Raw genomic sequence first — 14,196 nt, forward strand, 5'->3', positions numbered from 1 at the left:
ATGCTCCAGTTGGGCCCCCAATCCTAGAGCCACATGGCACACCTATATCAGTTGCCAGGGGCTCCTGCAACTGTGGGCTCAGAAGCAGTGCACTGCCTGTAGATGGGTCCTGACACACCATCTTGAATCCCCGGAACAGTGGCTGCCAGTCAACTTTGAGACCACCTTTCCAGCTGCCTTGGACCATGTACCTTCATGAGTCACCCCCCAGAGTCATCCTCTGTGTCTGAGTCCTCCGTTGAGGGCTGAGTGGAGGCCGGCAACTCCACCAGTTTGAGGTCGTACTTTTATTCCTTCCCCATCTGGTGGGAGTTGGTGCTGTCTGTGTCCCACTGGACCCTCATCCAGCCGTCCTCTCCCAGCTCACCAATCACTCGGCCTAGGCCTGGGGGAGGCCCATCCTGAAAAAGCCAGGTACCAGTCAGTGAGGAGGCTGTGTGCACTGTCCTGTCCTGATCGGCCCTGCCACCCTCCATGAGGGGCATCACTAGACACAGACTTCACCACTGCTGCAAAATGTTTAACTCGCATTTTTTTTAATTAAACACCATGTAAAATGTCTCATGTTCTTTTACCAAAGAAAAGAAAGTAGGGAAAAGGATCACCTCAAGCAAGTCCTCCTTGAGCAGAAGCAGAGTACAGCCTGCAGTACAGGGCCTTCACTATGGAGTTGGTAGCTTTCTTGACCATCGCCCCCACAAGTTTCACAACAGTGGACATCCGAAGCCAGAACCCCACACTCCCCACCCCTTCTGATTCTCCCAGGCCCCGCAGAGGAAGCTGCGCCTCACATCTCCATGGAAGGAAGCTATTGAAGTAGGTCCCTGAGCCCAGACACTTTCGTTTCTGAGATGGCTGTGACGAAGCCCAGGTTTAGCAGTACAGTTGAGCACACCCAACTGGAACCTCGGGAAGGTGAACGCTGCCCACAACTCAGGCTATGATAAGTGATCTCTGTCTGGGGGTACTGGACAGAACTAGAGGTGGCACACTCTGAGGGAATATGGTGTGGTGGCTCTGCACAACTGCCACGAGATGACTGGATTGGGGCACCAGACGCACAGCATCCACTCGCAGCAGCAGCACCGGGCCTGATGCTTGGGCCCACCAGACACATGGCAAAGGAGGAGATAGATCCTATCACTTATGTCACATCCCACTGGGCCCCAGCCAGTGAGTGTTATGAAAATAGGTGGCAGTCTTCAAAACCCAACTCTGCCAAGGGGCCCGACAGACACTGTCATGTCTCCCTGTGTGACTATATTTAGCGGCTCAGGAAAAACCATGATGCCTGCCAATTACATGTGTCCTAAGTCAAGATAGTCAATGATTACAATTTCCACCCGCCAATATCCTGTCAAACAGGATTGTAGAAGGTGGCTGGTATGTGCTAACATGGTTAGATAAAATTTCTGAGTACCTGATCACCCCCCTTCCAAAACACACCTCGCATGACCCTGGTTCCAATCTCCATCATGGCAGCCAGTTCCGGCCCTGACACAGAGAGCTGCACTGGAGGTGTCTCCTTCCTGGTCTCCTCCAAAACTGTGCTGAAGCTCCTCAGGCATAAGCATTCATATCTTCCTCAATACTGTCACAACTGGTACTTGTCAGAGTACCCAAGCAACAGCTGAGCCCATGTAGCCACCACATCTTTTCTTAATATACACCAAAAGATCAGTAAGTATTGATGAAAACAGTAATTTTAAAGAAGGCGCATCCTATTTTTATCAATTAATACAATAAATACTGTTAAAGCTTTTCTGATTAGATCTAGAATTAAAAAAGCAAAAGGAAGGACAAAGATATAAATATGCTCAGAAGATTTAAAATATTTAGAAAAGCTACTTACTCTACTTCCAGGGAGTATCTCCCTCAAAACAGCAAAATGATTAACTTAGAAAGTTACTCATCATTTTTTTAGTAGGAATCTCACTCTGTTGCTCAGGCTGGAATGCAGTGGCACGCTCACAGCCATCGCAGCCATGATCTGCTGTGCTCAGGTGATTCTTCCACCTCAGACTTCCGAGCAGCTGGAACTAAAGGCACACAGGAGCACACCCAGCACCTTTCTTGATTTATTGTAGAGGCAAGGTCTCACCCAGTTGCCCAGGTGGGTCTCGAACCCCTGGGGTCAGGCAATCTTTTCACTTCTGCCTACCAAAGTGCTGGGATTACTGGTGTGAGCCACCATGCTCGGTCATTTTTTAAATAATAAAAAAAACTAAGATAGCCATCTAAATTTCTAACAATGGGAAACAACTTTAATTATGGTGTTGTGAAGAACAGAGCCAACAGCCAGGCAAGGATGTAGCCGGAGACAGGCCTGCTGTGGGCTTGACCCTGGCTGCCATCTGAAAACCTAGGTTTGGGGAGGTTCCCTAGGGGATAAGTGTAGCTGTTGATCCTGAACTGTCTGCCCAGACACAGGCTGTGCTGAGACCTGCTCTCCTCTGGGTTCTGAAACTTGGAACCAACCAGGCAGGAGGTGTCTGAGAGATCAGCCCCAGTGGAAACCTGGGCATGGAATCTCTAAGTAGCTTCCATGTAGACAGCATATAACATGTGTTGTCACAAATCAGTGCTGGGGAATTCAGCTTGTCCCGTGTGATCCTCTGGGAGGGCACTCTGGAAGCTAGCACCTGATGTCCCCCAGACTTTCCTAGAGGCGCTTTCCCTGTGCTGATCTTCATGGCTGCAGTAAATCGTAGCTGTGAGTAGGACTCTAGGCTAAGTCTTGGGAGCCCTCCCTGTGAGTTACAGAGCCTGGGGTGGTCTGGAGGACCCTGACAATTGGTGCCTGGGTAGCAACAGAGTCATCCATGGCATGAAACAGAAGTTGAGCTGCTGTCAGTTAAGAGTAGTAAAATTTACCAATGAACTTGAAAACAGTATATCTAACCCTAGGAGAGTAGCCATGCTGGATAAATGAGGGGAATGAGCCAGGGTGGTACAGTCCTGTAATTCCCTTGGTTTTTGTTTTCTCTTCTAGATAGGAGGGAAAATGACCCAAAGAGTCCCTAAGGTGGACTTGGGTGGGAGAAAGGGTCAAAATGTTAAAAGTTTGTGTTTCTCTCTCTTGAGAGAGTGTATTAAAAAGGTTAATCAATTCCCAGGGCAGGAGCAAAGATTTAGTAAAACTAGAGGGGGTTGGGCACAGTGGCTCATGCTTGTAATCCCAGCACTTAGGGAGGCCAAGGTTGAGAGAAATGCTTGAACCCAGGAGCTTGAGACTTTGTCTCTACCAAAAATAATGGTGTAAAAATTAGCCAGGAGTGGTGGCACATGTCTGTAGTCCCAGCTACTTGGGACATGGAAGTGCAAGGATCACCTGAGCCCAGGAGACCAAGTCTGAGGTAAGCCATGATCATGCCACTACTCTTCAGCATGGGCAACAGAGTGAGATTCTGACTAAAAAATAAAAATAAAGTAAATAAACTAGAGGGGAAACAATCTTTTCCTTAGCCTAGCTGCTGCCTTGGCCAAGGGCTCCCAGAAGGGTGCAGGGGTTTCAGTCCACCTGAGATCTCCCAAGCAGCTGTACTGGTTACCTTGAAACCACTGAATTTACTGTTAGGGGCTTGAATAAATTTGCAATAAAAAAGTGGGGGGATTTTTTTTTAGGTAACTTTATATTTTGTGGCTACAGCATATAGATATACACATAAAGTTAGTATAAAATGTGCTTATAATTTCTTAAATGATAGGGAGATCATCTTGATCAGGGAAAGTTGCAAATAGAAACATACATTCAGCCAGGCTCAGTGGCTCATCCTGTAATCCCGCACTTTGGGAGACTGAGGTGAGTGGATTGTCTGAGCCCACGGGTTCGAGACCCACCTGGGCAACTTGGTGAGACCTCTTCTCTACAATAAATCAAAAAATTAGCCAGGCATGGTAACGCACGTCTGTAGTTCCAGCTACTTGGAAGGCTGAGGAGGAAGGATCGCCGGAGCCCAGTAGGTCGAAGCTGCGGTGGCCGGGAGTGGCCAATGCACTCCAGTCTGGGCGACAGAGTGAGACTCCAACTCAAAAAAAAAAAAAAGAAAGAAAGAAACATACATTCATGAGACACACACTCCCTTGTTTGTTGCAGCCAGTGAGCCAACTGGAATTTAAACTTGTGAGTTCTATTAACAGAACAAGCTTCCATAACTAATGATTTGTGCTTTGACTTTTAGCTATTGGAGCCTTAGGGAAAAAAGAAGAGAATATAAAAAGAAAAGCCATTTCTCGAAATACACTCTTATAATTTTTAAAAGCATGCCTCCTTAAGAAATCAGATGTATGACTCTCACAGGCTGATTGTTTTCAGTCTGATATAAATTTCTAAATGGGTCAGTGTGGACTCTAAGACTGAGGAGAACAAAAAAGCTTGGGGAAAACCTTGCTTTTTCACTTGGATTTTAACCAGAAGTCCTGAGCATTGCAGATTTTTGTCCAACGAATAACACTATAAACCAGTCAGATCTAACAGACATATAGAACATGCTATCCAAAAAAACCTAGAATACATATTCTTCTCAAGGACATACAGAACACACTCCTACATAGATTATATGCTAGGCCACAAAATAAGTCTTAAATTTAAAAAGACCTATTAAATTACCTTTTATAACCAAAATGACTAGAAATTAAATAGAAGAAAAAGTAGAAAATTCATTAGTATATGGAAATTAAACAACATACAATAAGCAACCAGTGGATAAAAAAAGGAACACAAGGGAAATTAGGAAATACTCTGAGACAAATGACAATACTACATGCCAAGATATACTGGTGCAGTGAGAGCATTGCCAAGAAGCGCGTTTAAACTATAAAAGCACCCAAAAAAAGATCTCAAATCAATAACAACTCTACACCTAGAGGAATTAAAAAATAAGAGCACAATAAAATCACAGTTAGCAGATAAAAGGAAATAATAAATATTAGAGAAGAGATAAATGAAATAGGGGCTAGAAAAACAAAAGAATCAACCAGGCCAAAAGTTGGTTTTGAAAAGACCAACAAAACTGACAAAAATTTAGGTAAATCAACTAAGAAAAAAGAAGATGCAAATAGCTAAAATCAGAAATGTACTACCAACATCAAAATTAAAAGGATCACAAAGAAACACCACAGCCAACTGTATTTCAACAAATGAGATGGCCTAAATGAAATGAACAAATTCCTAGAAACACGCAAATTACCTGAATGAATGCAAGAATAACTAGAAAATCTGAAAAGACCTTGAACAGGTATACAGACAGAATTAGTAATTAAAAATCTCTCAACAAGGAAACAGATGGCTTATCTGGTAAATACTACCAAACATATAAAGAAGAATCAACACCAATTCTCAAACTCTCCTAAAAACAGAACATGAGAGAACACTTATTAATTCATTCTTTGGGGCCATTATTACCCTCCTAACTCTAAAACCATAAAATGATGCTAAAAGAAATTGAAGAAGACCTAAATAAATGCAGACATCCCATGTTCATGAAATGGAGATTAACATTAAGATGACAATATTCTCTATAACAATCTACAGATTCAATATACTCCCTAGCAAGATTCCAATGGCCATTTTTGCAAACATGGAAAAGCAAACCCTGAAATTCATATAACAATGCAAAGTAACCTTGAGAAAGAAAAACTAAGTTGGAGGACTCACATTTCTGAATTTTAAAACGTTCAAAACGTTCTGAATTTTTTTTTTTTTTTTGAGTTGGAGTCTCACTCTGTCACCCAGACTGGAGTGCAGTGGCTGCTCTCGGCCACCGCAGCCTCGACCTGCTGGGTTCTGGCGATCCTTCCACCTCAGCCTTCCAAGTAACTGGAACTACAGGCGTGCGCTACCACACCCGGCTCATTTTTTATTTATTGTGGAGATGAGGTCTCGCCAGGTTGGCCAGGCGGGTCTCGAAGCCGCAGTCTCAGGCAATCCACTCACCTCAGCCTCCCAAAGGAGCAGGATTACAGGCTGAGCCACTGAGTCCGGCTTTCGTTCTGAATTTTAAAGTGTTCAAAACAGTGTGATATTGGCATATTCACAGACATAAAGGATAAGAGAATGGAATTGAGTCTAGAAGTAAACCTAAACATCTATGGTCTGATTTTTGCCAAGGATACCAAGACCTTGAGAAAGAAAAGTCTTTTCAACAAATGGTATTGGGACAGCCAGATAACCAAAAGAAAAAGTCATACTGTGTAAAAAAAAAATTGCCTAGAAACAGACCAAAGATCTAAATATAAGAGCCAAAACTATAAAACTTACAGAAGAAAACAGAATAATCTTCATCAACCTTGGATTTGGCAATGGTTTCTTGGATATGATGCCAAAAGCACAGACAACAAAAGAAAACTAGATAAATTGGATATCATCAAAATAAAAGACTTCTGTCCATCAAAGAAAATGCAACCCCAACAGGGAACAGGAGAAAATATCCTCAAATCATATATCTGATCAAGATCTACAGATCTGTGAAGGACCCATATCCAGGACATTTTTGAAAGAGTTTGAGAACTAGTGTTAATTTTTTGTTAAATGTTTGGTACATTTCCATGGTACATTTACTGGTACTCCTACAACTCAAAAAAAAAGAGATGACAACCCCATTAAAAATGGATAAAATACTGGGAGCCATGACTCATGCCTGTAATCCCCCGGCAGTTTGGGAGGCCAAGGTGAGAGGATTGCTTGAGATCAGGAGTTCAAGACCAAACTGGGCAACATTGTGAGACCTCATCTCTACCAAAACAAACAAAAACCAAATAAACAAACAAAAAAACTTGAACAAGCATTTCTCCAAAGAAGATACATAAATGGTTAACAAGTGCATGTGAAGAAGGCCAATGTCACTCATCATTAGCAAAATGCAAAGCAAAGCACACCCACCAGGATGGCCTTAATAAACACACACACACACACACACACACACACACACACACACACACACACACACACACACACATAACTGGTGTTGGCAAGGAAGTAGAGAAACTGGAACTCTGGGTAGTTGATAGTGGAAACATCAAATGGTGCAGTGCTATGGAAAAGTTTGGTAGCTTTTTGGCAAAAACACACAGTACTACCATATGATCCTGCAATTCCACTCCTGGGCATACAGTAAAAACAGGAAACAGGTGTTCAAACTAAAATTTACATCCACATGTTCCCAGCAGCACTCCTCACAAAAGCCAAAAGGTAGAAATAACTCAAAGGTCCATCAACAGATAAATGGATAAACAAAATGTCATATAGTCATACAATGAAATATTTTTCAGCCATAAAAAGAAACATAGTACCAATATATATCAAACAAAATAAGCCAGACATAAAAGGCCACAAATTTTATGATTCCATTTACACAAAACATCCAGAATATGCAAATCCATGGAGACAGAAAGCAGACTTGTGGTTGCCAGCGACTGAAGGGTAAAGGAAATCAGAAGGCATGGCTAACTGGGTGCATTTGGGATAATGAGAGAGCTCTGAAACTAGACAGTGGTACACAAAATTATGAAAGTATTTAATACCACTGAATTGTGAATTTATAATGGTACATTTCATGCTATTTGCATTTTAACAAAACAAAAAAATTTTAAGAGAGAAAGCAAGGCAAAATTTTGGCATTTTCATAAAGGCCCTAATGCCACGCTGACCTACCAATCAGCTGCAATGCCATCTGCACCAGGGCGAGTGTGCCGGAGTGGAGGAGGAGGTCAAGGTTGTTGGCATCCTGCCACAAGGTGAGCATACTGAGCAGCACCAGGAGAAAGCATTCCTGTGGGATGGTCCCCAGGCTTGGTCCCGACAGATTCTCCTTGGTAATGGTTTGCAAGGGTACAGGCTGGATACCTGACAAGCATTAGCACCCACTTACATTTCTTGTGTACGGATACAAGAATATACACAATGCAGAACGCACTGGAGATTGTTACAAACTGTGTCTACTTTTCCAAGGGTTTCCATAGAGACTGGAAGCTCTGTCATGCTATGCAATGATCTTTGCACCTACCCCGCAAGCATGTCTCTCTCCTTCTGCCTGAGAGACTTAGCATGCTGCTCTCTAAATATCCCTGGTACCCTCTCCCATTCCTTCTACCTCAAATATAACAGTCATGTTTCAGTTTTCTTCCACAAAACCAAACCTAGATGCTCAAATATCTAAGAAACAAATATTAAATACAGGACACAGATACTTTAGAGTATATGGCATCAGTGAGACACATAAAAATGTAAAAGCTTTATATTAAAGTACTTCAAGATTGTGTCTTCTGCTAAATTTTGAAAGTTTTCTGAGAAACTCTCTTGAGAAATCTGAGAAAGCTAACAGCAGCATAGATTATTAATTTAATGTACAAAGTTATTAAAGTCTTCCCCAAAACAAAACGCATCTGCAAGTTTCCACAACACATAATTATGGCCAGGCTGTGAAATAGTGTCAAGGCAATCACTGACATTACTGCAACATCAATTTTAACACAGTTTTTTAACCACAAGGTTTTTTTAAAAACTCACCAAGCTCTTTAAAGTTGTCATTTACATCCATCAAAACATGTCGTATATTCTGAACAGCCCAAGCATATAGCTTGCCAAAAGTTACTTCTAGCAGCATCCAATTAAAAGGTGGGATCAAATCAACATCCTTTAAACAATCTGAAAGGAGCTTCCTTTCAAACAAAGATAAAGAATTTTATATGGGACACTGCCAGACCTTTCACTTTAATAGAACAATGTTTTGTTGCCACAGTTTCCTTAACTAAGAAAAAAAAGTGATAAAACCTTACTGTATATCAACTCCCTCGGGAATAAGACTTTGTCAACAACAGAAAATAGCATACTGCACAGATGGAAGTAAGAAATTTTTGCTTGCCAGTTTTAAAATTGTATCTGTCTCTTCCAGGTGAACATCTGCTCTCTCCAACTGCAAAACACCAGCACATACAGTTGAGTGTGGTGCACATCACCCAACATAGAAAACCATCTTCGCATTGAATGTTACTTGCTTCAGGAGGCACTTCCTCATTTTCTCCACATCCACAGACTCTTCCTTAAGCACAAACTCAGCAATTGTACTAAGGAGTGCAGACTGCAGAAAAAGACCCTGTACATTCTGCTTCAGTCACTTGTACTTGTGGACATCTGCAACCATACTCAACAGTGGCTGCCACTTGTCCTAGCAAAGGAAAATGACGTTCAGCATTGGTCTACTCTACTAATATTAACCTGTGCTCTACAGAAGTTATTCAAATGAATATAAGTAAATAATGCCAACAGGTTTAAATTGGCAAAATATTTTAGGTTTAGTAACTAATATATGCTTTTAAAACTATGCTATAAATATGCTTGCAAATGAGCCGAATGCGTTAGATCATGCCTATAATCCCAGCATTTTGGAAGGTGGAGGCAAGAGGATTGCCTGAGCCCAGGTCTTCAAGATCAGCCTGGGCAACTTGGCAAGACCTCATCTCTACAATAAATCAAAAAATTAGCCAGGCATGGTGATGCGCATCTGTAGTTCCAGCTACTTGGAAGGCTGAGGCAGAAGGATCACCTGAGCTCAGCAGGTTGAGGCTGTGGTGACCATGAGCATGTCCCTGCACTCCAGCCTGGGCCACAGAATAAAACTACAACTCAAAAAATATATATGCTTGTAAATGAATTTATAATATCTAAAGTATAATTTTCATACAAATTTAAGTTACAGTTCATATTAATTTGTTTAATAACCACATGGATCAGTACAGTTTCTAAAACAAAGAATACATTCATTTAATGAATGGTGAATAAATAATATACAAGGCAGTACCAAAAATAAAAGGGAACACTTCTCTAGCTATAACCCTAAACAGAACACAATTAAGTCAAGTACACTAAACATCACTGGGTCCTACTTCCAGGAACAACCCTCACTACCAAAGATATTCAGGCACAAAGGCATAATACTTGTGGGTCCTCTGCTATGCACTGTGTTGCTCTTCAGCCAATCTCAGAATCACAGAAAATGCTGCACCTTGGGTGGTTTCATGGTAATAGGTCTTTTGTCCGCAGTCTTTAGACTATAAGGTAAAATGCAAGCTTCTTCTAAATCACTCTCTTCATTTCCAACTTTTTCTTCACCATCGGTAGATTCAGGCTTCTTAGGAACTATGTTTAAAGACACCTTATGTTACAAAAATTATTTATTTAAATGTAATCTAAAATTAAGAGATACTCAAATTTGCATGAAGAACAAATACATTATTCAAACACACATGGGAACAATGTTATAAACTGCAATGCTCACACAACAAAAGTGAAAGGATAGAGAGATGCAAGTAGAAGTGGATGCGGGGGAGGCCTACAGGTTCAGCAGACCTTCCTTAAAGTCCAAATGGTGGACGTTTGGGTCCTGACAGGTCCTTTGGACTGCTGGAAACACTCAACTCTGCTGTTATAGCACAAAAGTCGCTACAGACAATGTGTAAGTCAAGAGATGTGTAGCTGTGTTCCAAGACAGCTTTATCCGTGGGTGCTGCCATTTAAACTTCAAGTAACTTTCATGTCACAAATACTATACATCTTTTGATTTTATAAACAATTTAAAACTGAAAAATCAAGTCTTAGCCCATGGGTAAAACAAAGCAAACAACAGATGGGATCAGCCCACAGTCCCTGACTGGTTCACACTTATCTAGTCCAGTAGTTCTCTCCAGGTGTAACTAAGTCAAATGGATGCCTTTACCACATAAGCCACTTTAATTAGGAAAATTTTCACAGAATTTACCACGTGACATGTGGTATTTCTTCCTTGTTTTTATCTCTTTTACAATTTTTGGTTGAAATCTCCTCGGTATATAATAATATAAAAAGTAGGCAAAATGAGAATACATCTGGGCAGGCAAGGGCTAATATAGCAGGCATGGGTTGCTCAACTCTACAAATTCCCAAAGAAGGTCTGTGCCTTCAGGACACACCCTGCTCCTAGGAGCTATGGTCTGAGCCCTGAGAATACCTGGGAACACCCTGCCTGAGAGACGTTCTGATATACCTGAGGCCAAGGGCCTTGTATACGAGTTTGGACAGATCATTTATGCTAACAATGTGACTTATGGTAACCACCTGTTTTGTTCTGGGATTCTGGAGTCTAATCGAAGTCAGTCAGAGGGCACTGCCAGCCTATGTGACTGGCACCCAACAGAAATCCTGGACAGACAGCAAGGCTTGGGTGGAGCTGCTGTGGCTGACAACTCTTCACACATGTTGTCACACACTGTCACACATCCCCACATGACTCCACTGGGAAGACACTAGGAGCTTACATCTAGTTTTCCCTGAACTTCCTTCCATGCGCCCTCCCCTTTGCTAATTTTAATCTGTATCCTTTTGTAGTCATAAACTATAACTGTGAGTTCAGTGGAGTCCTTTGGTGAATTTCCAAGCCTGAGGGAGAGCCTGGGGATCCCTGACACTGCACCAGAGGAATAAGTACTTAACTTCTGAAAGAAAGATAACCAGCTTCAAATACCACACAATAAATCTATAAGTTCACAACAAGAAACTTTAAAAGGTAACAACATGGGCCTGGAATCCACAGCCACATGGCTAAATGGTGGCTGGGTCCCTGCCCAACACTGAGCCAGGCCTGCTTCCCAGGTCTGCACGCCAGCTGAGGCTCTGGGTGCCAGGGTTAAATGAATCTCAGAAGTGTCACTGTTGGGCCATCCTGATCCAAAGCACTCCCAGGATTCAGATAAGGTGCTGTGGCTTAAGAGTGTATTCAGGAACAATCAACTTATGATGGCTTCTAAAACACTTTAGTCTTTCAGAAAATTATTGTTCAAAATGCCCATCAAAAATTCAGTACTTAATATTGCTTAGTAAGCTGACCTGTGAATAAATCAGTAGCACTATTCATAAGAATAAAATTGGAAATTTCTGTAGTTTATTTAAAATCAGAATTGACTACATTCTAAAGTGTTTTATGTATTTTTATTGAAATTTGTATTATTTAACACAAAAAGTCTTACACAGTTACTCCCATGAAAATGTTGGTATCTCTTTTAGTTCCCTTATAATTATTCTACATGTATCAGAATACTCAATATTTTCCAAGAAAAACCATTTATTTACAAGAATAGGAAGAATAAATCATAAATTTAAATGTATCCATATATCTCATTATCAAAACATCTAATAAAAACACTTCCTGACTTTCGGCAAGATGGCCACAGGGCAGCTTGGTCTGTGAGACCCTGCACAAAAGAGAACACATAAAGACTCTAGCTCTCTCCCAGGGGCTGCAGTTCCCATCGTCAGCAGCCTGCTCTTCACACGGAGCTCAACTGTCACCACTCAACTGTCACCACTGCTCAAACATCACGGCGGTCTGGGCAGCCACTGCAGCTGCCACCATCGCTGCCACCACCGCCACAGATGATGCACAACTTCAGACTGCAAAGCCCCTGCAAGCAAGATCTACTGAGACCACTGCCGCTACCACTGCCACCATTACACCCCACCTCTCGTCCGGAGCCAGGCTTGTGGAGCTCTTCCCATGTACCATGAGGTGGCTGCTGCCATTGCTGCTCCCATTGCCAACTCCCTCCTGTCTGGGGCAAACAGCTGCAGATAAGGGTCATCTGGAGAGGTGAGATAGCAGCACCTGCTGGCAATTCACAGTAACAACAGGAAAATGGGAAAAACAGAAGCTTGATAAATAGACACAGGCCAAATCTGAGTGGTGAACTGGGCAGGGAGCCCAGATCTGAACTGCCCTTCACAGGAGGCCAGGGGCAACTGGCCCTAACTGCAAACAAATTTATCTGCCTGTAAACACAACTAGAAATCAGAACTGAAAGAACATTGGACTTAAACGAAAAGTCTCAGAGTGTACTTGATTGGTTCTGTTAGTTTACTGACTTGAATCTATTCCTTTTGTTTCATTCTTTTTTATTCTCTATAAACCCCATCTTTGTATAAAGGAAAATCACACCAATAAGGAGGTTGGTGAGCTTATACATTAGCAATATGGTATGTTTTAGTTTTTTCATATGATAGTTGGTTAGTTTGCAATCGTGGTTTATTCTTTTATTTGTTTCTGTTTTTGTGTCTCTCTCCATTTGTTGGTACACTCATCAGATTTTCCTCTTACTCCTCTCTCTTTCCACCCCCCCTTCCTCCCACTGCCCACTCCATTCTCCTCCCCCTGTTAACCTCATTTTGCTTTCAGGGAGTAAACCTACAACCCCATGGCATGGACAGATTACAAGACAGTGGGAAATGGGTTTCAGATTATCCATACACCTGTCAGCAGATACTGGAATCTGCAGAAAGGTTTTGAATCACAGTTCCTGCCTTAAGTAAATCTCAAAACTGCAAAAAAGACAATGCCCAACCTACAGTCCAACTCCAGAATTGAGCAAAGCAAGAGGAAATAAATAAGGAAGAATAGGAGATTGAGTAAACAAAAGTAAAAGCAACCCCTCCACCCCTGAATAACAGAATTAAAAAAGATGGGGAAGTGGAGGGAAGGGAAAAGTAGGGAGGAAAAATATGCACAAATGAAGAAAAACCAAAAGAAGAATATAGGTCTCACACAGACCCCTGGGAGGTCAGACACTGAGAAAAAAGACTTTGGAACACAAACAATGAAAAGTGACCAGAATGACTGGTCACATGCAACAAACCCAGACATCAAGACATTAATAGAGAGAATTTTAAAAATTGAGAAGAGGCAAGAGGAAAATAGGAAGGAGCTGATGACATAAATAACACCACTAAAGAATACTGTGATGGAAATGAATAACAGACTAATAAGCATGGAAAGCATAATTAGCCAAGCAGAAGAAGCTTTGGTCTCAAAGCTTGAAGACCAAAACACAGAACTAACCCAAATTGTCAAAAACAGAAAAGAAGCTTAAAAAGACAGAACAAAACTTTCAAGAGATGAATAATTACTTCAGGAGAAAAAAAAAAAACAAAGAAAATTGGCCTTCCTGAGGAACAGAGAGAAACAGAAGCAACACTGGAAGAAATATTTCATAAAATCATTCAAGAAAACTTCCCTCATCTCATCAGTGATGCAAAAATTCAAACAAAAGAGATTCAGAGTACCCCTGCAAGACAACAAATGAGAAGACTAACTCCCAGGAACACAATGATTCTCCTAAACAAAGTAGGTATAAAAGAAAAAATCCTAAAGGTGGAAAGAGAAAAAGGTCAGACTA

At 41.6% G+C, this 14,196-nt stretch overlaps 1 pseudogene; it reads right to left on the reverse strand.

Annotated features, from left to right (window-relative positions):
* Positions 1–200: 200 nt before the first annotated feature.
* LOC103255994 lies at positions 201–12,632 on the reverse strand (annotated as a pseudogene).
* Positions 12,633–14,196: the final 1,564 nt, after the last annotated feature.

This window comes from Carlito syrichta, unplaced genomic scaffold (genome assembly GCF_000164805.1).
Source record: "Carlito syrichta isolate Samal-C Ts95f unplaced genomic scaffold, Tarsius_syrichta-2.0.1 Scaffold288819, whole genome shotgun sequence".
Lineage (NCBI taxonomy): Eukaryota > Metazoa > Chordata > Mammalia > Primates > Tarsiidae > Carlito > Carlito syrichta.